We start from the raw sequence: 24000 nt of genomic DNA on the forward strand, positions 1-24000 counted from the left end.
GCATATCCCCTACAATAAAGCCCACAATACATTATGTCATGCTTGTCAATTAGGAAAACATGTTCGGTCTCCGTTTTATTCATCTCAGTCTTCAACAATTCGTCCTTTTGAACGCATACATTGTGATCTTTGGACCTCTCCTGTACCCAGCACGTCTGGCTATTGCTACTACTTAATTATAGTTGATGATTTCACTCATTATTTCTGGAGTTTTCCTCTTCGCAAGAAGTCTGATGTTTATGGCACCTTTGTTACCTTTCATGCCTATGCCTCAACCCAGTTTCAACTCTTGATCCAATCGATCCAGTGCGACAATGATCGTGAATTCGATAACACTAAACTTGACAAATTTTGTGTAACACATGGTATTATTTTCCGCTTCTCATGCCCCTATACGTCTCAACAAAATGGCAAGGCTGAATGCGCCATTCGTACAACAAATGATGTCGTACATACTCTTCTCTTCCAAGCATCTCTTCCATCATCGTTTTGGGCTGAAGCTTTACACGCCGCTACCTATCTCATAAACATACGACCTACCACTCCACCCTCCTACTCTTCCCCTTTATTTCTCTTACATGGTCGGCATCCCCGATACAATGATCTTCGTATGTTTGGTTGTTTATGTTATCCCAACACTTCCTCCACCTCACCACATAAACTCGCGCCACGTGCTGCCCGCTGTATATTTCTTGGTTATCCCTCTCGACATTGTGGTTACCGTTGCCTCGACCTCACCACTCGCCGTATCATCATCTCTCGGCATGTCATCTTTGATGAAACTACATTTCCATATGCCCCACCTCCCATCCCGACACCCTCTACTCACCTTGACATCTTTGATCCGCAGACTTCTGCCGCGGCATCACCGATTCCTACCACGACCCACCATCCTCCTGCCACGACACCACATCCTGTTGTGGAAGCCCCTGCCTCGTCTTCTGCCACGACAGCGTCCCCACGTGAACAACCCTCCCCTCCATCCTTTGGCTCTGTTTCCTCCAACGCCTCATGGTCGCCATCTCCCTCCCAGCCCCCTTCGCCACCTCTCTCGCCGGCAGTAGAGCCTCCTCCCTCTCCCGAGTCCTCACCATCACCAACCAACATCTTGGTTCCGTCACCTATTCTTCACCGTACTCGTAGTGTCACTGGCCGCCTACCACCACCTATTGATCATCTAAATCTCACCGCTAGTGTTTCCTCTCCAATCCCTCACAACTATCTCATTGCCTTGCGCGATCCCGCTTGGCGCCAGGCTATGCAGGACGAATATGATGCACTTCTTCATAATGGCACGTGGACTCTTGTGCTTCCCCCTCCAGGAGCCAACATTGTTAGTGGAAAATGGATTTTTTTTCGCCACAAATATAATTCTGATGGCTCTTTAGCTCGTCACAAGGCACGCTGGGTTGTCGGAGGCTTCACACAACAGCCCGGTGTTGACTTTGATGAGACATTTAGCCCGGTTTTCAAGCCATCAACTATACACATTGTCCTCTCTCTCTCGCCCTATCCAAATCCTGGTCTATCCATCAACTTGATGTTAAGAATGCGTTTCTGCACGACAATCTTGATGAAGAAGTATATAAGCAACAACCTTCTGGATTCATTGATGCTCGTTTTCCCAAACATGTATTTCGTCTTCAAAAATTTACTTTATGGTCTTAAACAAGCTCCACGTTCATGGTTTCAACGCTTTGCCTCTTATGCTCATTCTATTGGCTTTCTTGAATCTAAGTTTGATGCCTCTCTCTTTGTTTTCCATCACGGTAACCACATCGCCTATTTTACTTCTTTATGTCGATGGTATTATTCTCACTGCTTCATCTTCTACTACTCTTAAAACCATCATTCAAAAGCTTAGCACGGAATTCTCTATGAAAGACCTTGGTCCTCTTCATCATTTTCTTGGTATATCTGTTACTCGTACTTCTTCCACTCTTCATCTCTTACAACGTCAATACATCCTTGATATTCTTTCTCGTGCTGGCATGTGTGATTGCCATCCTGCTTCTACTCCTATTGACACAAAATCCAAACTCTCCGCCACTGTTGGTTCTCCAGTTTCTAATTCTTTTCAGTATCGTAGTCTCGCTGGCGCTCTTCAATATATCACTCTCACTATCACACGACCAGAGATCTCATATGTCGTGCAACAGGTGTGCCTTCACATGCATGATCCACGTGAGCCTCATTTTCTTCTTATCAAGCATATTCTTCGCTATCTCAAAGGGACACTTGATCTCGGTCTTACACTTCAGAAGTCCTCTAATCATAATCTTGTTTCCTATTCGGATGCTGATTGGGCTGGATGTCCGGATACTCGCCGCTCTACTTCTGGGTTCTGTGTATTTCTTGGAGATAACTTAATTTCATGGTCGTCACGTCGTCAACCAACTGTCTCTCGCAGTAGCGCCGAAGCTGAATATCGTACTGTTGCTCATGCAGTGGCTGAGACTTGTTGGATTCGTCATCTTCTACTCGAGTTAGGCTGCCCTGTTGCTACTGCTACTATTGTCTACTGTGACAACATTTCTGCAGTCTACATGTCATCCAATCCAGTGCAACACCGACGGACAAAACATATAGAGTTGGACATTCACTTCATCCGGGAGAAAGTTGCCATCGGTGCCCTACGTGTTCTTCATGTTCCATCTAGCTCATAATTTGCAGATGTCTTCACGAAAGGACTACCGACGCCTTTGTTTTTGGAGTTCAGGTCCAGTCTTCACATCGGCAACGGTTTGCCTCCTAGTTCAGACTGCAGGGGCGTGTTAGATGACTCTATGAATCAGCCTCCAGATCAAATACATGTAGCAGATCAACCCACGTCATTGGTTACCATGTTTAATTCAAACCGACCTAGATTAACTTGTACTGCAAGTTTGTAACTCTTCCAGCCCATGTATATATACTGATCAATGTAAACCATCGAGTTGTGCAATTGCAACCCAATCATATTCTGTTACAGTCAGGGCAGCGTGGAGCAGTCAGCCGTGGATTAGGAACCCGTTCAAGAGGCTGGCGGCTAAGCTCAAGGCCACGGCAAAGCAGCTCGCCAGGTGGAGTAGTAAGTATGTGGGGAATGTCAAACAATAGATACGCATCACGAACGAGGTCATTCTACGCTTGGATATTGCCATGGAGGGGAGGGTCTTCTCTCCGGTGGAGGCGGATCTCAGGAGGCTGCTCAAGCGAAAGCTGCTTGGGCTCGCCTCGCTGGAGCGCACGATCGCCAGACAACGTGCCAGGCTTTTACGGCTTAGAGAGGGGGACGCGTGCACCCAATACTTCCACGCTCATGCCAGCCACATGCAACGGAAAAACTACATCTCCAAGCTCAAGGTGGACGGTGCACTCTCGGCGGATCACGAGGTCATGGCCGGTGCTGTGGACTCCTTCGCCCAGCTGCTAGGGGAATCCACCGAGCGTGAGTTCACGCTAGATCTGGAGGAAATTGGTGTCCCTCGCAAGGATCTCTCCCACCTCGATTGTGATTTCTCCGAGGAGGAGGTGCTGGCGGCTGTGCGCGCGCAAGGGCTGGACAGGGCGCCGGGGCCCGATGGGTTCCTGGCCAGATTTTATGTGGCTTGTTGGTCGGTCATCAGAGAAGATGTGATGGAGGCGTTTGCCTCTCTTCAAAAATTGGACTTCCGTGGTCTAACCTCCATCAATCAGGCGTTCATCACATTGCTCCCCAAATCCCCCGTAGCCTTGGAGATTCGTGAGTTTCGGCCGGTCAGCTTGATTCATAGTTTCCCAAAATTGGCGGCCAAGGTGTTGGCGATGCGGCTCACGAACGAGATGTCGGGTCTGGTCGGGCCTCACCAAAGCGCATTCATCAGGGGACGGTGGCTACATGACAACTTTATGATGGTGCAAGGGATGGCTAGAAAATTGCATGCGTCTAAGAAAGAAGCGGTGATGCTCAAACTCGACATCACTAAAGCCTTCGACACGGTGGATTGGGCTTTCCTGATGGACGTGCTGCGACATATGGGCTTCGGGGCCAAGTGGATTTCGTGGATCGCTGGACTACTCGCCTCCTCCTCTACTAGGGTGTTGTTGAACGGCGTACCAGGGGAGGTCATCTTCAATCGGCAAGGTTTGCGACAAGGAGACCCGGTCTCGCCGCTCTTATTCGTCCTTGTCATGGAGGCTCTTCACCATCTCCTGGGCTCGGCTACGAAGGAGGGTGTGCTGCAACCCCTTGCGGCTGCTAGCTTCCGGCAACGCACCTCCATATATGCCAACGACGTGGTCACTTTCATCAAACTGGACCTGCAAAGCCTCAGGGCGTGCTCTATGCTGCTACGCGACTTCGGGATGGCGTCTGGGCTGCGCACGAATCTGATCAAAAGCTCCGCCCACCCCATTAGATGCTCGGAGGAGCAGGTTCTGCAGATTGCCACCGAACTGGAGTGTCAGGTCATGAGCTGGCCCTGCAGGTATCTTGGGCTCCCGCTTTCCTTGCGTAAGGTCTCGGCGGCCCAGTTACAGTACATGATAGATAAGATGGCCGATCGGTTGCCCGCCTGGCAGGCCAGGCTCCTCTACCGTGCGGGCAGATTGGAGCTTTTGCGCTCTACGCTGGCCTCGATGCCAATACATGCTATGATGGCGATTGACTTGCCGGTTAAGACGATCACCGCGGCCAACAAGATCTATCGAGGATTCCTATGGAAGGGATGGCGGGATGTGCAGGGCGGACACTATCTTGTGGCCTGGGACAGAGTGTGCGCGCCCAAGGACCTCGGGGGCCTCGGGGTGCCCAACCTAAGGTTGATGAATGCTGCGTTGCGCGCCAGATGGCCGTGGCTCCAACGGACAGACCCCCTCAGACCCTGGGCTGAGTTCAACATGCAGGTTTCACATGAGTCCTTGGGCTTGTACAAGGCGGCCACGAGATGCGCCCTTGGAGATGGTGAGTCTGTGCGCTTCTGGCCGGACTGGTGGCTGTGGGATGGAAGACTAGAGGACTTGATGCCCAATCTCTACGCCTTGTTGAGACGGTCTGGCCGGCTGAAAACTGTTCGGCAGGCAATGACAGAGGGCTGGTGGCACGATATTTTGCCGGACATGTCAGGGCAAGCGCTGCGTGAGTTCATGGTGCTTGTAGACAAGACGCAAGATGTGGTCCTCACGCAAGGCGCGGATGACAGGATCTACTGGGCCTGGGAGAGCTCGGGGCAGTTCCCTGTTAGGTCGGCTTACAGGGCTTTCTTCGCTGGCATGATCGAGGCGGACGGTGCCACCCAGATTTGGAAATCGAGAGCTCCAAATTCTTGCAAGTTCTTCGTATGGCTCGCGGCAAGGAATAGGTGTTGGACGGCGGATAGATTGGAAAGAAGGAGGCTCCCTCACCCCTCAGCATGCCCCTTCTGCGATCAGGAGCAGGAATCGATTGATCACTTGTTGCTTGGCTGCGTGTTAGCACGGCAAGTGAGGACCAACATCACCAATGCTTGGGGCAGACCTGCCTGGATACCAGGGCTAGATGCGACCTTGATGGAATGGTGGACCTCCCTAAACCCACAGAAACACCTAAGGAAGGAGACATGGACGGTGGTAACGCTCGTGGCTTGGATGCTATGGAAGCACGGGAACGACATCGTGTTGAATGGGGCCTCGCCTTCTGCAGACACCATGCTTAGGAGGATTGAGCTTGAGGGTCAGGATTGGAGGGCTGCTGGTCTGCTTAAGGAGAGGGGCTCTCTCCCTGGTTTGGTAGATAGGTTGGATAGTGGCGAGTGATCCGCATGTGGACACTTTTGATTGTGTAACCGTGGCTTGTAACATTACCTTTGCCCATCTTGGGCCCTTCTATCTATGCTTCTGATGCGTCATTCTTTGGCGCATCCTTGAAAAAAAGAGTCAGCCACTATTTCATTTGAAAAATCTTGAAATGTTTGTGAAATAAAAATATCATGAATTATAAAATATGTTCATGCTTAAAAATACTTATTTATTTTATAAAGTGGTCTACAATTTTTTTAAATGACATGAATCAAAAAGATATTCATCAATATTTTTTAAAAATGGGCACCAATGATAGAAAAAGAACCAGCAAAGAAGACATTACTACTTTATGTCCACAAAACAATACAAAATGTGCAAGTTTACGTACATCCAAACGCTTCAGAACTCATTTCATGTTGCAGTCATAAAACTGGATAGTACACTTTGGATGAAAAAAGAATCAGTTCCAAAACAGGTAGCAAATCATTATGTTGAACAAAGAAAACGCCAACTAGTTCTTCAAATAATATATATTGCTCTGTCCTTTTTGTTTCTCCGAAACAGTTCTTCATGCAGCCACGAAGCAAGGTTGACCAATCATTGTGACACATTTCCTAATGTAGACGGTATATATTTGATGTACTCTGTTTTGACGTTCTTCATCTTTAAGACTACCTCGCTCATAGTTATCCTATCTCCAGGTGAGTCACTGGAGCAAAGCAAACCAACCTCTAGTATTGGCACAAGAAAGCTAATGTCCATGCCAAAGCATTGCAGTAGCCGTCCATCCATGACATGAACAAGTTGACCTGCCTGAAACAATTGATTAACCCATCGTCTAAGGCTCAGTTCTCCAACAAACATAGCATCCGTTGGCCTCTTGCCAGCAAAGACTTCAAGGAGCATGATGCCGTAGCTGAACACATCGCTCTTTCGTGAAGCTTTCCCGTATGACCCATACTGATCTGTGCAAAAAGAAGGATAAATGCACATTCCAACTGAAGTGGCCAATATTAGTTAATTGGTGGCTTAACAAGAATTTGATACATTGAGCAAGATAATAAGTACTAAGTACCTGGTGACATGTACCCAATAGTGCCATGCATGTTAATGGAGAACGCAGAGTTATCATCAGCTTGTAGTAGTCTTGCAATGCCAAAATCTGCCACATGCGCCATCATGTCCTCGTCAAATAACACATTGCTTGGCTTCAAGTCCAGTGCAAGACGATTTCATGGTAACCATGGTGTGGATATTCCATTGCCATTGACACCTCAAGCATAACACACAGTCTCTCGCGGAACCCGAATTGTGTTTCGCCCTGTTGTGAGCAGTGAAGCAATGTCTCTAAATTGCCATTTGGCATGTATTGTAGCACCAACGCTCTGAAATTCATGTTAGAACATGTGGTGATTATCCGTATCAGGTTGCGATGCCGCGCCATGCGGAGCACACGGCACTCGGCCTCAAAGCTTCTAATGGCACACGTGGACCGCATGTCAAAAACCTTTATTGCAACCATCAAACCATCGCTCAGTTGTCCCTTGAATACCTTTCCGTGGCCTCCATATCCCAACATGTAATCTTCACTGAAATTACCAGTGGCACGAACAAGCTCTAGGTGTGAGACTAACTGATGGCTTGCTGGAGCTGTCAGGTCATTGGAAGATTTGGTCTTGCCGTTGTCGACTTTATTTCTCCACGATATGAAGTACAATAAAATTACAAAAATGACAAAAGCTAGCGTGACAGCTGAGAGTAGGATTATTAGAAGTGTTAGGAGGTTGTACTTATTACTGGAAGTGGTACTTACTACTGAAGCACTACCTTGGGGTTTCAAAAATGGTTGGCATCGAGGCAGAGGGAAGCCGCACAAGCCAGAGTTGTTTGCATATTGGCTCTCTGGGAAAGTGGCAAGGGATCCCATCTTCGGTATTGATCCATTCAGCCTATTGCATGATAGATCAATCTCCGACAACGATAGCAACGAAAATGAACTCGGGATTGGGCCTTCCAACTTGTTGTGTGACAGGTCAAGCATACCTAAATTCTTGGAACCTGCAAGCTCTGCTGGGATGGCACCAGAAAGTCGATTTTGCCGAAGATTCATGATTGCTAGATAGTTCATCTTACCAAGTTCCTTGGGGATCTCGGAGTCAAGCTTGTTAAAGGACAGGTCCAAGAATATCATGGAGGCATTGCTTTTCAAAGTGTGCTCTCCACTATCCAGGATGTATACCCGTGTGAAGTTGCACGTATTCTTGCTAGCCATCTGGTTTAGTTGCTCCAAACGGACGCCGCCGATCTCAAGCAGGCTCCCCGCGCCGCGACATTTGCTGCTCTGCTCGTCGTTGCGCAAGTATATATGTGGCCGCACTATCATGAGGCCGATAGCCACCTTCCCGGACTGCCTCGCCAGCTCCGGTGGTATCGATCCGCTTAGCTGGTTGTCGTTCAGATCGAGCCAAATTAAACTCTTGCAGTCTCCTAGCTCCAGCGGTATACGCCCTGAGAAGGAGTTGTTGTTGAGCTTCAAGATTGCAAGGTTGTCTAGCCGCCCCAGCCAAGCCGGCACCGACCCAGAGAGCCGGTTGCTCCCCAGCGCTATCCATTTCAGATTCTTGCAGTTCATCAATCCCGACGGGATGCTGCCAGTGAGCGTGTTGTACTCGAGGATGAGGTGCTCGAGTCCGCGAGCACCACCGAGCGACACCGGAATCTCACCCTCCAATTTGTTCTCCCACAGGATGAGGTCACGGAGACGAGCAAGGCTGCCGACGGATGTGGGGATGGAGCCATTGATGTAGTTGAGACTGAGGTCTAGAGACTCGAGGCTTTCACAGTTGGAGATCGTCGCCGGGATGCCGCCGGTAAGGTAGTTGTTCTGCAGGTAGAGCACCTCGAGCTTGGACTTGGAGCCGGTGTTCGGGCAGAGTGAGGATGGTATAGCGCCGGAGAGCTCGTTCGAGCTGAAGTCCAACATCCTCAGATTGGCAAGCCGACCTAGAGAGTCGGGCATGGAGCCATGGAAGTGGTTGAGTGATAGAGTGAGCCACGAGAGCCGTGGGAGCTCAGCGAGTTCGTCGCCAGGGAGCTCACGAGAGAAGTTGTTGTTCGACAGGTTGAGGTAGGAGAGCGACGCGAGCAGCGTGATGTCCGGCGGAAAAGCACCCTTTAAGTGGTTGCTGGAGAGGTTGAGCGAAACAAGAGCAGTGCAGCCGGACAGGACCCCGGGCAGCACCTCGCCGGAGATTAAATTTCCGGATAGATCAAGTGACTCCATCCTGGAACAGTTGGTGAATGCCGGGACCTGGAGTGGCCCGGAGATCGAGTTCCAGGCGAGGTTCAGCCGACGGACTCCCCCCATACAGCTGAGATCGCCGTCGCCGGAGATGTTGTTGTCCGACAGGTCAAGGACATCCAGCCGGGCAAAAATGTCCCCGCCATCTCCCTTCCCGCCGCCACCGCCAACGAGTGCGTTACCAGAAAGGTTCAGCTCCCTCAGCCCGTCGCACGCGCCGGCGAGCACGCGGGCGTCAGCAACGGATCCTCTTAGTGCCCTGTTGCCGGACAGGTCCAGCTGAGCCAGCTTCTGGCCGCACCGCCAGACCACGGCGTCCCCGCCGCTTGCGAGCGAGCCGCTCACGTTGGCGCCTCGCAGGCTGACGACCTCGACACCACGCAGCTGCAGCAGTGTGCCGGCCACAGCGCCGAAATCGACGTCGAGTGGGACCCCCGAGAGGGAGAGCGACACGAGCCTCCTCCCTCCCCTGACGCACGCCGCGCCGGGGAAACTGCACGCGCCGTCGCCACGGGTCCATCCCCCCAGCTCCCCGTGGTTCCGTACCGCCGCCTTGAACCGCTCCAGCAGCTGCTCGTCGCCGCCGTCGTCCGCGGCCACCAACACCAGATCATTGACAAGCAGCAGTAGCAGCACCGCCAGTGCCAGGCACAGAGCAGTACCCATAGTAGCGCCGACGCTCAGTGCTCAGCTATGAGAATGTTTACAGTAGTCCTTTTGGGTTTCTGGACCGGATGAGCTGCACTGAGTGAACACTTGTGTAGCAAGCAGTGCTAGTAGGTATGATCGTTAGTGCCGCCGGTGGGTGGCTCGTCGTGTAGCTAAGGAGAATTCGTACGTATATATGCGCCATGATCTGTAAAATCGATCTTTTCCTGCCTGATGTACGTAGGTGGTCCTGTATGTGGTGCCGAATTTTGCTGGTCCTCAAAAGTCGACGTCGTCAATCGAATTAGTGCAGATCATCGTGTATCATGTATACAAATTGAGTTGCTTCCTTGAAGGAGGACACGTACGCGTTGATGAAAACTGATTATCTATACGTGTGTGGATCCAATATACGACGTGTTGGAGATTGGTGCACCCATTTTTCATGATATGCACGTGAAGCATATGATACTCTCTAAAACAAGATGATTCCTCAAGGAATTCGATAAATATCTGAGGGTACGATCTTCTTCTATTGTTACGCTGTGAAACCTTGTCACTACAGCAGAATTGTTCATGGTCGTTGGACCAAAAGTCATTTAGTACGGGAGCTCTCTAAACACTCCATGGCTCTTAGACTGCTCGCCAGCAGTAATTTGAGTCGAATAATGGGAAAAAAAGACTCATAGGTTTAGGGTTTAGGGTTGAACGCTAAGTTGCTCACCATGCTAGTGAAGGTTTATGCTGAAATGTTTTACGCTTCTCTTATAAACCACTCTTTCTAGCATTCTTTCCGCAAAAAAAATGTTGTAGCATTCTCTTCCTGCCAAACGCTGTCGTCCGTATGCTGACACCAAACATGCAACGGCTGCGCTATTAGAGGCAGCTCCGCAGGACATGCAACGGCTGCGCTATTAGAGGCAGCTCCGCAGGCGAGTTTCCCTCCATTGGAGTTTCCCGCGCGCCCGTTCCCACATTCAAGCTTTAGCGCCATTGCCTGTCGTCTATTCGCCTATGAAGGCAACAACACTTCTACTCCCTCCGTTCCTAAATACTTGTCTTTCTAGGCATTTTAACAAGTGACTACATACGAAGCAAAATAAGTGAATCTACACTCTAAAATATGTCTACATACATCCGTATGTAGTAGTCATTTGAAATGTCTAGAAAGATAAATATTTAGGAACGGAGGGAGTATTAGCGACGACCACCACTCCTCCCCCTTAGCCTCAGCATCACCCCTCTCCAGTGGCGCGCTCAAAGTAGAACACCTATGGTATACTGCCATGAGTGAACTCTTGTAGCAGTAGTATGTACTCCCTCTGTTTTAAAATAAATGTCTCAAGTTTGTACTAACTTGTCGTAGATATGATAGTTAGTGCCGCCGGTGGGTGGGTCGTCCTGTTTTAGAGAGGAGAATTCGTACTTGTGCATCATGATGCGTTACTGGTCCTGTACGTAGTGCCGAATTTCGCTGGTCCCTCAAAAGTGGACGATCACATTTGCGTAGATCTATATACGCGATTACGTGTCTTGGAATCTTGACGATTATCATCGTGTATCATGCATGTATGTCGTGAATCAAAAGCACTGTCACACATTGCTTTGTACAAAAGCTAGCTCGTTCTCCGTGGGAACCAGCATACTAGAATTTGAAATCTGGGCACCGAGGTACGTGTATCATTGCTCGGCACCTCAGATGAAGCAGAAGCAGTTCACACGAAACCAAATATTTCTTCCATTCCTTTATACAAGGTCATTATGAAAAATATATTTTGCATCTATACAAGGTCACTAACAGTAATTAAGGCAAAATTTAATGATGTTTCCTCTTTTCATAAATTTTGCAACCTTTGTTTTTCAAAATCCATAAAGTATTTTGCATTGAGGATTTTTAACATGTTCCCTCTTATCTCCTCTTTTCACATGAGAGGTAAGAGTATATAATAGACCTTCTTACCTCCATTGTGAAAGGAGGGGGGGAGGATAAGAGGGAGCATGTTAAAATTGCTCTTTTGAATTTAATAGTTTCTTTAAAATCGTTTTTTTAATATTTTAATTTATTTTATTACAAAGTCAACGGACGGGCGGTCAACTAGCCAATTGTCGACCAGTCAACCATTGACTTAGCGCGGGAATTCCTTTTTTTTTGAGACAACCTCGTGAAGCTTTTTATTAACCCGTCACAATGTTTACAGGGACGAAAGAAAGATCTCCAGGATGACCTAACCAAACATGGCGGCCACCCCCGAGAGATAAGGCATGCTTCGCTAAGTTTGAGCTCCTAAATTCATGAACTATTTTACAAAGTTGAAAACCAGAAGAATGTTCTATGATTTCATGTATCATCGCACCATATTCAGCCGAAGTCCCGTTCTTTACGTCTTCCACCACCGTCTTGCAATCGGAAGCCACGTGAATGCTTTGAACATATAAATCATTCGCCAGCGCTAGAGCTTCCCTAATAGCCAATGATTCAAGTGTTTGAGGATTATTGATATGCCGGTACACTATGGCCGAAGCGCCAAGAAACAGGCCGGTTTGGTCTCTGCATATAGCACCAACCGCGCCATACCTTCCTCCTCTCGAGACCGCTGCATCCATGTTTACTTTGACACACCCCTGGACCGGAGGCAACCACCGAGTTGGTCTTGGCGCTGAAATAGTAATTGGCCTTGGATCCCGCCTGTTGATCTGTTGTAATTCTGCCATATAACTCAGTATGAAGCCATTTGTAGCGTGGGGAGACTGAAAAATGTCTTCGTAGATCGCCTTTCTCCCGGCACTCCAAATCGCCCATGCTGTCACCACCAGGCGGTTAAACTCCTCAGCCTCCAACACCTCATGTAGAGCAAAAAGCCATTGCTTTGGGTTCTCATGTTGGCAACTGATCACCTTTACAGCAAACTCAACAGGAGCTAAGGCCCAGATACACCTCGACATTGAGCAATTGAGCAGCGCGTGTCTCCATGTATCTGTGGCTCCGCATAAGTGGCATGTATCTTCATCAGCCATATGGCGATGGTGAAGGACCTCACCTGTGGGCATCGACTGCCTGGCTAGTCGCCACACAAACATTCTCAACTTCGAAGGTACTTGTATATGCCATATTGCACTCCACTGCTTACTCTCTTGGGTATTTGACGTACCTTCTTCCTCATGTAGCCAACCTTCCCTTCTAAGCTTCGTTCGCAGCATCATATGATAGGAAGAACTCAACAGGAGCTAAGGCCCAGATACACCTCGACATTGAGCAATTGAGCAGCGCGTGTCTCCATGTATCTGTGGCTCCGCATAAGTGGCATGTATCTTCATCAGCCATATGGCGATGGTGAAGGACCTCACCTGTGGGCATCGACTGCCTAGCTAGTCGCCACACAAACATTCTCAACTTCGAAGGTACTTGTATATGCCATATTGCACTCCACTACTTACTCTCTTGGGTATTTGACGTACCTTCTTCCTCATGTAGCCAACCTTCCCTTCTAAGCTTCGTTCGCAGCATCATATGATAGGCAGAACGTACTGTGAAAAGACCCCATTTCTCTTCATGTCATGCCCAGAAGTCCGTTATATTCCTCGTGCACAACGGTATCTTGAGGATCTCTTCTGCGTCAAAAAAACTGAAAATAGATCATATCAAATCTTCCTTCCATTGAGCCGACGTAGAATCAATCAGGTCCGACACCATTTCTGACGGATTATGGTTAAGCGATGTGATCGGCCTTTTGAAGTTATCTCGAGGAATCCAATTATGCTGCCATATACTTGTCGAAGCCCCATTACCAATTCTTCGGATCACTCCTTGTGCTACAATGTCCCTACCATCCAACACCGCACGCCATATCTGGGAGGGATGGGAACCCAACTCAGATTCCAAGAGAGAGCACTGAGGGAAATATACCGCTTTTAACACCTTTGCGCTGAGCGAGGCCTCATCTGTCATAAGCCGCCATGCTTGTCTCGCTAGGAGTGCTAAATTGAAAATCTCTAAATCACGAAAACCGAGACCACCCAGATGCTTAGGCCTGGTCATCATCTCCCAAGCAACCCAACTAGGTTTCATCTTACCATGTTTGCTTCCCCACTAGAATTGGCGGATTATGGATGTGATGCTGTCACATAAACCCCTTGGCAAACAAAAACAGGACATTGAAAAAACAGGAATCGCTTGTGCAACCGACTTAATTAAAACTTCCTTCCCTGCTGCCGAGAGTAATTTCTCCATCCATCCTTTGATATTTTCCCATACCCGGTCTCGCAAGTATTTGAAAGTGCCATTCTTCGACTGGCCTACATCAGTTGGCATACCCAGGTAACGCTCATTCAACGATTCATTTTGAACGTGTAAAGAATTCTTCACCTCTTCCTTGATGGAATCTGGAAAACCCTTGCTAAAGACGATGGAAGACTTCTCATGATTTATCCTCTGTCCCGATGCTCTACAATAAGTATCAAGCAGGTTTGACACTTCATCTGACCCCTCCACATTAGCCTTAAAAAGCAGCAGGCTGTCATCTGCAAATAAAAGGTGGTTAATGGTGGGTGCTGTTGGAGCCACCTTAATACCTGCAATTGATGACCGAGAACTGGATTTCAGGAGGCACGAAAGGCCCTCTACTGCAATTAGGAATAAGTAGGGGGAGATTGGATCTCCCTGCCGGATACCCCTTGTTGGTTTAAAGGATTCAAGTTTCTCCCTGTTGAAGAGGACAGAAAAAGACACTGATGAAACCATATCCATTACTATGTCAATCCATTGTTGAGAGAAACCCAATTTGGCCATGATGCCTTTCAAATAAGGCCACTCCAATCTGCCATAGGCTTCATCATGTCCAGTTTCAAAGCACAGAAGCTATTTGATCTTGAACGTGTTCTTTTCATGAAATGCAAACACTCATAAGCACATATGATGTTATCTGTGATAAGCCTTCCAGGCACCAAAGCAGACTGTTCCTCAGATATAATATCAGGCAAAATAATCTTGAGTCTATTGGCCACTACCTTGGATGCAATTTTGTAGAGCACGTTACAAAGACTTATGGGTCTGAATTGAGACAACTGAGAAGGACTCATTACCTTTGGGATTAGAACCAAAACTGTGTCATTAATGCCTTCTGGGCTTTCCTCACCATGCACTATCCTTAATACAATTCTTGTGACATCTTCACCGCAAATATCCCAGTTGCGTTGATAAAAATGAGCAGGGAATCCGTCTGGGCCAGGTGCTTTCGTTGGGAACATTTGGAATAACGCTACTTTAACCTCCTTAGAAGTGTAATCAGCATTAAGGCGTTCATTCATTTCCTCTGTTACCCTCCTCGGCACATGATCTAGCACTGCATCCATGTTCTCAACTCCCTCCGACGAATAAAAAGTTTGATAAAAACTATTCGCCATTGCCCTCAACTCATCCGGGTCAACAACAATTGCTCCCAAGGAATTTTGCAATGCCTTAATCATATTCTTTTTCCGCCGCAAACTAGCACGAAGGTGAAAGAATCTGGTATTCTTATCGCCCGCTGACAACCACTGGATCCTCGCTCGTTGGCGCCACATAATTTCCTCCCTGTGGTACATCTCAATTAAACGCTCATTGATCTTGAGCTCCACATGTGAGGGTCCAGTTCTAAGCGGGTCACCACGCAGCTCATCAAGCTTTCTCTTTAGAAATTTAATCTCCTTCTTCACATTGCCAAAGGTGTCGTTACTCCATCTGCTTAGCCCTGTAGCCAAGTTTCTGAGCTTGTGGCGCATGTCCTGGACTGTCAAACAGGGCGCTTCCGCATCCCACCCATCCACTAGGGCGTCATGGAGTCCCTCATGTGTTTCCCACATATTCTCATATCTGAACTCAGGTTTTGCATGTTGCTTCTTCTATCGTCCCAAGTCGACCAGCAGGGCCGAGTGGTCTGAACTAGCTGCTATTTCATGTGTAATAGCTGCTAAGGGAAACCTCGCCATCCAATCCGTGTTGACCAATGCCCTGTCCAACCTGCAACGTGTGTATGTGCCTCCGATGACCTTCTTCTCAAAAGTCCAAAACCGGCCAGTATAGCCCATATCTAGTAACATGCAAACATCAACTGTATCTCTGAAAGCCTGTATCTGTGTGTCGGTGTCAAAACCGGCGGATCTCGGGTAGGGGGTCCCGAACTGTGCGTCTAGGCCGGATGGTAACAGGAGGCAAGGGACACGAAGTTTTACCCAGGTTCAGGCCCTCTTGATGGAGGTAAAACCCTACGTCCTGCTTGATTAATATTGATGATATGGGTAGTACAAGAGTAGATCTACCACGAGATCGGAGAGGCTAAGCCCTAGAAGCTAGCCTATGGTATGATTGTTGTTCTATATCTTGTCCTACGGACTAAAACCCTCTGGTTTATATAGACACCGGAGAGGGTTAAGGTTACACAAAGTCGGTTACAATGGTAGGAGATCAACATATCCGTATCGCCAAGCTTGCCTTCCACGCCAAGGAAAGTCCCTTCCGGACACGGGACGAAGTCTTCAATCTTGTATCTTCATAGTCCAGGAGTCCGGCTGAAGGTATAGTCCGGCCATCCGGACACCCCCTAATCCAGGACTCCCTCAGTAGCCCCTGAACCAGGCTTCAATGACGACGATTCCGGTGCGCAGTTTGTCTTCGACATTGCAAGGCGGGTTCCTCCTCCAAGTACTTCATAGAAGATTTTGAACACAAAGAATAGTGTCCGGCTCTGCAAAATAAATTTCCACATATTGCCATAGAGAGAATAATGTTCACACCAATCTAATCTGCTGACGTATTTCATAGCATGACAACACCACGGCCAAGCCTTTATTCGAATCGTTTTATTATCCCACCTCAGCGTGTCATGCGAGGCGGTTTCCTTGGCACTTCTTGTTAAAGCAGAGATCGTGTCCCCTTATTCTGGGATTCTCATCAATACGGGCGTGAGTAACCCAACCGCTTCTAGGACTCCTATACTATAGGCAAGTCCAAACGGCCACGGAGAGGACGCTTGATTCACCCTCTTTATAAAGGGACAAGGCTTTTATTCCCTCCCGTGCTCAATCGAATCCTTCCCCCACCTCAAGCTCAAACACCCAAAGTTCAGGTCAGGTGCTCCGAACCTTCAATCATGTCCGGATCTAGCCTTCAAGGCCGATGGATGCCTTCCTCCGTCATGGAAGAAGACATCAAAAAGTTGAGGGAGGCCAGATATCTGACCGCCGAGGTTTCGCATCGGCTGCCTGCCCGAGGGCAGACCGTCCCCTCCCCGAACCCAACGAGAACGTCGTGTTCGTCTCCCACTTCCTCCGAGGTCTAGGCCTTGCTCTGGATCCTTTCGTCAGGGGTTCGATGTTTTATTATGGGCTAGATTTCCATGATCTAGCTCCGGACTCATTTCTTCATATCACGACATTTATTGTCGTGTGTGAGGCCTTCCTTCGGGTTACCCCTCACTTTGGCCTGTGGCTCAAGACCTTTGAAGTAAAGCTGAAGATGATCGAGGGGCAACATGCAGCATGCGGAGGTGCCTCAATATGCAAGATGACGGGAGCTCCATGGCCCAAAGGTTCCATTCCAGAGGTGTCTGAATTGTGGCAACAAGAGTGGTTCTACATCACGGCTCCTGGAAGTGCCAAGTGGGCGGCCGCCCCTGTTTTCCGCTCGGGCCCTCCACCACAACTGATGTCATGGATCAGCAGAGGTCTGAGCTGGGGTCCAGCGAAGGACGTGCCTATACTGCAAAGCCGCATTCGAGATCTCTTCAATGGAGATTTTAGTTTGGTTGCGATAATACAAGTTATGCTGGTTCGTCAAGTCCAGCCTTGCAAATGCCGGCCCCTTCGCTTGTGGGAGTTCAATCCCGAGGGACCGCGTGTCATTCAAAATTTCCTCGGCCTGATGCACGAGGAGATGTACAAGTCATTCTTCGGAGCTCAGGTAGAGTGTCCGGAAATCACCGAGGACGTGGGCCTGAGTAGTAACCGCGCCGCTGAACAGGTAAGGAATCTTCCAGCCGAACATACTATCTCTCATTTGTTACGAAGTTATTTCTGAGAGTTTGCTTTTTGACCAGGACTGGCTAACAAAGGCGAAGTTGATTCGGTGTTCGGCCCCCCTCCCCGAGGGTTTGGACAATCCGGTATTGGAAAAGATGCTCCAGGTCGCACCTTGCCCGGAGCCCTTGAAGGAAGATACTGGGGAGGATAATACGGGCGGACGCGGGCCCGCAACGCTGCCCATTCTAACCGAGGGAGCGAGCGTCTCCATGAAGGAAGACGACCGAAGGAGGAAAAGGACTGCGCCCGAGGATTCGGAAGCCGAAGCTTCCAAACGGGAGAAGAAGTCTCCCACAGAGGGTCCTACCTTGGGGGGTGCTTTTGCCGCACAAAGTCCGCGGGGGGATCAATTCTCCAGCGAGTCGTAAGTGACCCGAAATACTTTAATAGTACAGGTATGCCATCTTTTTCTTCTGAGAAAATAACCACCGCATATATCTTTGCAGTTCGGGCCTTAGCCCCTCTCAAATGAGCTCGTCTTCGGAGGATCTTCTTCCGGAGATGATGGAGAGCGAAACGCCTCCTCCGGACTCCTCCGCTCGGGAAGCGGGCAACCCCGCAGTGTCGCCGCGGAGGGCCTCTCCGAGTCTGGTGAGGCCAGAAGATAATCCCATTGACCCCCGAAGCTCCCAGTGTCCGGCTCCCGAAGAGAGCAGACAAAAGAGTCCGGCACCGTCTGGTGTGCGATCGGATGTTCTGAGGGAGTTGGTGGGGCGAGCGGCCATCTTAGATGAACACCGTATGCTGATGAATACGGTGATGGAGAGAATCTCGTCCGCCGAAAGCGGATTGCATGAAGCTTTTATGAGTCTACTGACAGGCTTTGAGGTACGTAAAATAATGTATGATAGTCTTGCACATGCTAGGTGTGCCCTGTGTAGATAGTAGCCCCTGAGACTCTGGTTGTCATCGAAAACGACGATGAACAGAGGATCATATTCCCAGGTAATAACCATACTGCCTCTATGTGCAGGTGATGGAAGCTCCGGTGGCTAGCCGGACTAGCGAGTTTGCCCATTTAAAATGGCAGTTGGATGTGGCAGACACCGACATCGAGCTTGTTAACAAAAGGCTTGACGAGGCACAGGGTAAGTGTCATTATCTGGTAAACGCCACATAGTAAGAGCAGCATGATGCCAGTGTATTTAATATGTTGTGACTGCAGATGGAGTTGCCATTGTTGAAGCCTTGCGGGCAGAACTTTCCCGAGCCAAGGAACAAGCGAGGTTTGGTAATGCGGCTGCTTTGAAGGCGGCCGAAGAGTTGAAAGCCGAGAAGGCCGCGCATGGAGAGAGCCGAGATAAGATGGCCAAGATGGCCATAGAATTAAAAGCCGCCGCCGACCGTTGCCGGGTTCTTGAAAAGGAAAACCTAGCGAAGGCATAGGACCTTGAGAAGGCTGCTGCGACGAGAAAAGACATCCGCTCTGCTATGAGGGCGAAGAAGGAGGAGCTGCGGGAAGCCGGGGATATTGTAGCTGGGAAATCCTTTATGTTTCGGAGGAAGTTCGGAGATCCACGGTATGCCCCTCTGGATCGGCTATGGAGTTCGGAGGATGTGTATATGGATTTGGTGGCGAGCGCTGCCGATGCGGCCAAGTACTTCCAAGGTCAGACGGACCATGAAGTGGACCAGCTATTTTGGACACAATTCCATTCTCCCGAGTGTCCGCTTTCATTGACTGACCAATTAGCCGAATGGGCCAAACTGAATAGGTTGTCCGGACTCGCCATGAGGTCTGTTGTGGATCAGCTATGGCCGGAAAGGCCAAAACCGAACAGCTATTTCAGCTTGGTGCAGCAGTTCCTTGACGTGGTGCCGCACATTAATGCGATGAAGAGGTCGGTGTGCATAGAGGGCTCACGGATGGCCTTTGCCCATGTTAAAGCATACTGGGCAGAGATGGCTGCTACCACTGTTGCAGCGCGGGATTCGGCCATAGGCCGAATGGCTGCTGAGCACTACTTTGAAGAAGTTCTTGAGGGTGCTCGTTTGATAGAGACCCAGTGCTCAAAAAATATTATGTTTGAGTGATATGTAATCTCATTGTAAGCGAAATGCTTTTATAAATTTTTATAAGGCTATTTTTATACTTTTGCCTGAAAGTAATATGATGCCTCCTGGGCGGCCGTTTATGTATACATGTGTATAAACTGAAAGATTGCAGCCGTCGGCTTCAACCCCCACGCATATAATGCGGAGGTGCTCACAAAAAACACACGTTCACACTTAACCCAATGTCTTGGTCCTATTAAGGAGGTGATAGCGGAGCGAGCGAGGCAACCGGACTATAATGCTTTAGCACTTTCACTTAGCCATAGGAGTTTGACAGTGGGGCTACTAGATAGCCCCTAGTGGCTCCGCACTCTCCCGATCCCGAGGTGCATACATGCCTGGCCGGAAAACGGCCCTTCGTTAAGGCGGAGGAATTCTAGCATTCCAACAGGTCATCGAGTGGTTGACCAGTCTCACGCTATATCATGGCGGTCAGTTTTCGGCTTTCTCTACTGAGGTGCTCGTCCGGATGAACCAGGACACAATCGCAGTAGTTCTCCTGGTGCTACCTTAGCCGGTAAAGCGGAACGTAAGGCACCAAAACACAGGAGCCGGGCAAACCCAACATTTGACCAAAGACAATGATTCGGAGCTGATGCATATAGGGCCAAACTCGCGACGCCGAACACTCCCTCTCCTCAAAGGGAGAGATGTAACAGGGGAGAGGGAAGCACCAAAGGCTGAGGTATGAAGTCCTCCCTCTCCTCAACTATATATAGGAGGGCCAAGGGGGGGTGCGCCAGCCTAGGAGATCCAATCTCCTAGGTGCGGCGGCCAAGGGGAGGTTTCCCTCCCCCCCAAGGCACCTAGAGGTGCCTTCCACCATTGGGACTCTTCCCTTTTGTGGAACCCTAGGTGCATGGGCTTTTGGGGCTGGTGCCCTTGGCCCATGTAGGCCAAGGCGCACCCCCTACAGCCCATGTGGCCCCCCGGGATAGGTGGCCCCACCCGGTGGGCCCCTGGGACCCTTCCGGTGGTCCCGGTACAATACCGATAATCCCGAAACTTGTCCCGATGGCCGAAACAGTACTTCCTATATATAATTCTTTACCTCCGGACCATTCCAGAACTCCTCATGACGTCCGGGATCTCATCCGGGACTGCGAACAACGTTCGGGTTACTGCATATACATATCTTCACAACCCTAGCGTCACCGAACCTTAAGTGTGTAGACCCTACGGGTTCGGGAGACAAGCAGACATGACCGAGACAACTCTCCGGTCAATAACCAACAGCGGGATCTGGATACCCATGTTGGCTCCCACATGCTCCACGATGATCTCATCGGATGAACCACGATGTCGAGAATTCAACAACCCCGTATACAATTCCCTTTGTCAATCGGTATGTTACTTGCCCGAGACTCGATCGTCGGTATCCCAATACCTTGTTCAGTCTCGTTACCGGCAAGTCACTTTACTCGTACCGTAATGCATGATCCCGTGATCAACCACTTGGTCACCTTGAGCTCATAATGATGATGCATTACCGAGTGGGCCCAGTGATACCTCTCCGTTATATGGAGTGACAAATCCCAGTCTCGATCCGTGTCAACCCAACAGACACTTTCGGAAATACCTGTAGTGCACCTTTATAGTCACCCAGTTACGTTGTGACGTTTGATACACCCAAAGCACTCTTACGGTATCCGGGAGTTACACGATCTCATGGTCAAAGGAAAAGATGCTTGACATTGGAAAAGCTCTAGCAAACGAACTACACGATCTTGTGCTATGCTTAGGATTAGGTCTTGTCCATCACATCATTCTCCTAATGATGTGATCCCGTTATCAATGACATCCAATGTCCATAGCCAGGAAACCATGACTATCTGTTGATCAACGAGCTAGTCAACTAGAGGCTTACTAGGGACATATTATGGTCTATGTATTCACACGTGTATTACGATTTCCGGATAATACAGTTATAGCATGAATAAAGACAATTATCATGAACAAAGAAATATAATAATAATAATACTTTTATTATTGCCTCTAGGGCATATTTCCAACAGTCTCCCACTTGCACTAGAGTCAATAATCTAGTTACATTGTGATGAATCGAACACCCATGGAATTCTGGTGTTGATCATGTTTTGCCCTAGGGAGAGGTTTAGTCAACGGATCTGCTATATTCAGGTCCGTATGTACTTTACAAATCTCTATGTCTCCATCTTGAACATTTTCACGAATGGAGTTGAAGCGACGCTTGATGTGCCTTGTCTTCTTGTGAAACCTGGGCTCCTTGGCAAGTGCAATAGCCCCAGTGTTGTCACAAAAGAGTTTGATTGGCCCCGACGCATTGGGTATGACTCCTAGGTCGGTGATGAACTCCTTCACCCATATTGCTTCATGTGCTGCCTCCGAGGCTGCCATGTACTCCGCTTCACATGTAGATCCCACCACGACGCTCTGCTTGCAGCTGCACCAGCTCACTGCTCCACCATTCAACATATACACGTATCCGGTTTGTGACTTAGAGTTATCCAGATCTGTGTCAAAGCTAGCATCGACGTAACCCTTTACGACGAGCTCTTCGTCACCTCCATAAACGAGAAACATTTCCTTAGTCCTTTTCAGGTACTTCAGGATATTCTTGACCGTTGTCCAGTGTTCCTTGCCGGGATTACTTTGGTACCTTCCTACCAAACTTACGGCAAGGTTTACATCAGGTCTGGTACACAGCATGGCATACATAATAGAACCTATGGCTGAGGCATAGGGGATGACACTCATTTCTTCTATCTCTTCTGCCGTGGTCGGGCATTGAGCTGAGCTCAATCTCACACCTTGCAAAACAGGCAAGAACCCTTTCTTGGACTGATCCATTTTGAACTTCTTCAAAATCTTATCAAGGTATGTGCTTTGTGAAAGACCTATGAGGCGTCTTGATCTATCCCTATAGATCTTGATGCCTAATATATAAGCAGCTTCTCCAAGGTCCTTCATTGAAAAACTCTTATTCAAGTAGGCCTTGATGCTGTCCAACAGTTCTATATCATTTCCCATCAAAAGTATGCCATCTACATATAATATGAGAAATGCTACAGAGCTCCCACTCACTTTCTTGTAAACGCAGGCTTCTCCATAAGTCTGCATAAACCCAAACGCTTTGATCATTTCATCAAAGCGAATGTTCCAACTCCGAGATGCTTGCACCAGCCCATAAATCGAGCATTGGAGCTTGCACACCTTGTTAGCATTCTTAGGATCGACAAAACCTTCCGGCTGCATCATATACAATTCTTCCTTAAGGAAACCATTAAGGAATGCCATTTTGACGTCCATTTGCCATATCTCATAATCGTAGAATGCGGCAATTGCTAACATGATTCGGACGGACTTTAGCTTTGCTACCGGTGAGAAAGTCTCATCGTAGTCAACCCCTTGAACTTGTCGATAACCCTTAGCGACAAGCCTAGCTTTATAGATGGTCACATTACCATCCGCATCTGTCTTCTTCTTAAAGATCCATTTATTTTCTATGGCTCGCCGTTCAACGGGCAAGTCAGTCAAAGTCCATACTTCGTTTTCATACATGGATCCTATCTCGGATTTCATGGCTTCTAGCCATTTGTTGGAATCCGGTCCCGCCATCGCTTCTTCATAGTTCGAAGGTTCACCGTTGTCTAACAACATGATTTCCAAGACAGGGTTGCCGTACCACTCTGGTGCGGAACGTGTCCTTGTGGACCTTCGAATCTCAGTAGGAGCTTGATCAGAAGTATCTTGATCATCATCAATAACTTCCTCTCTAGTCGGTGCAGGCACCTCAGGAACATTTTCTTGAGTTGCACCATTTGCCGGTTCAAGAGGTAATACCTCATCAAGTTCTACTTTCCTCCCACTTACTTCTTTCGAGAGAAACTCTTTCTCCAGAAAGAGTCCGTTCTTGGCAACAAAGATCTTGCCTTCGGATCTTAGGTAGAAGGTATACCCAATAGTTTCTTTAGGGTATCCTATGAAGACGCATTTTTCCGACTTGGGTTCGAGCTTCTCAGGTTGAAGTTTCTTGACATAAGCATCGCATCCCCAAACTTTTAGAAACGACAGCTTAGGTTTCTTCCCAAACCATAATTCATACGGTGTCGTCTCAACGGATTTCGACGGAGCCCTATTTAAAGTGAATGTGGCAGTCTCTAAAGCATAGCCCCAAAAAGATAACGGTAAATCGGTAAGAGACATCATAGATCGCACCATATCTA

General features: G+C 48.6%; 1 pseudogene across 1 annotated transcript; it reads right to left on the reverse strand.

Annotated features, from left to right (window-relative positions):
- Positions 1 to 6145: 6145 nt before the first annotated feature.
- LOC147981914 (brassinosteroid LRR receptor kinase BRI1-like) lies at positions 6146 to 9868 on the reverse strand (annotated as a pseudogene). Its single transcript, XR_015599079.1, has 2 exons — positions 6815 to 9868; positions 6146 to 6704 (listed from the first exon to the last, which is right to left on the reverse strand). The product of XR_015599079.1 is annotated as a brassinosteroid LRR receptor kinase BRI1-like (transcript).
- Between the last annotated feature and the right edge of the window lie 14132 nt (positions 9869 to 24000).

Source organism: Triticum urartu, chromosome 3A (genome assembly GCF_056163025.1).
Source record: "Triticum urartu cultivar PI428250 chromosome 3A, HENAU_Tu73, whole genome shotgun sequence".
Lineage (NCBI taxonomy): Eukaryota > Viridiplantae > Streptophyta > Magnoliopsida > Poales > Poaceae > Triticum > Triticum urartu.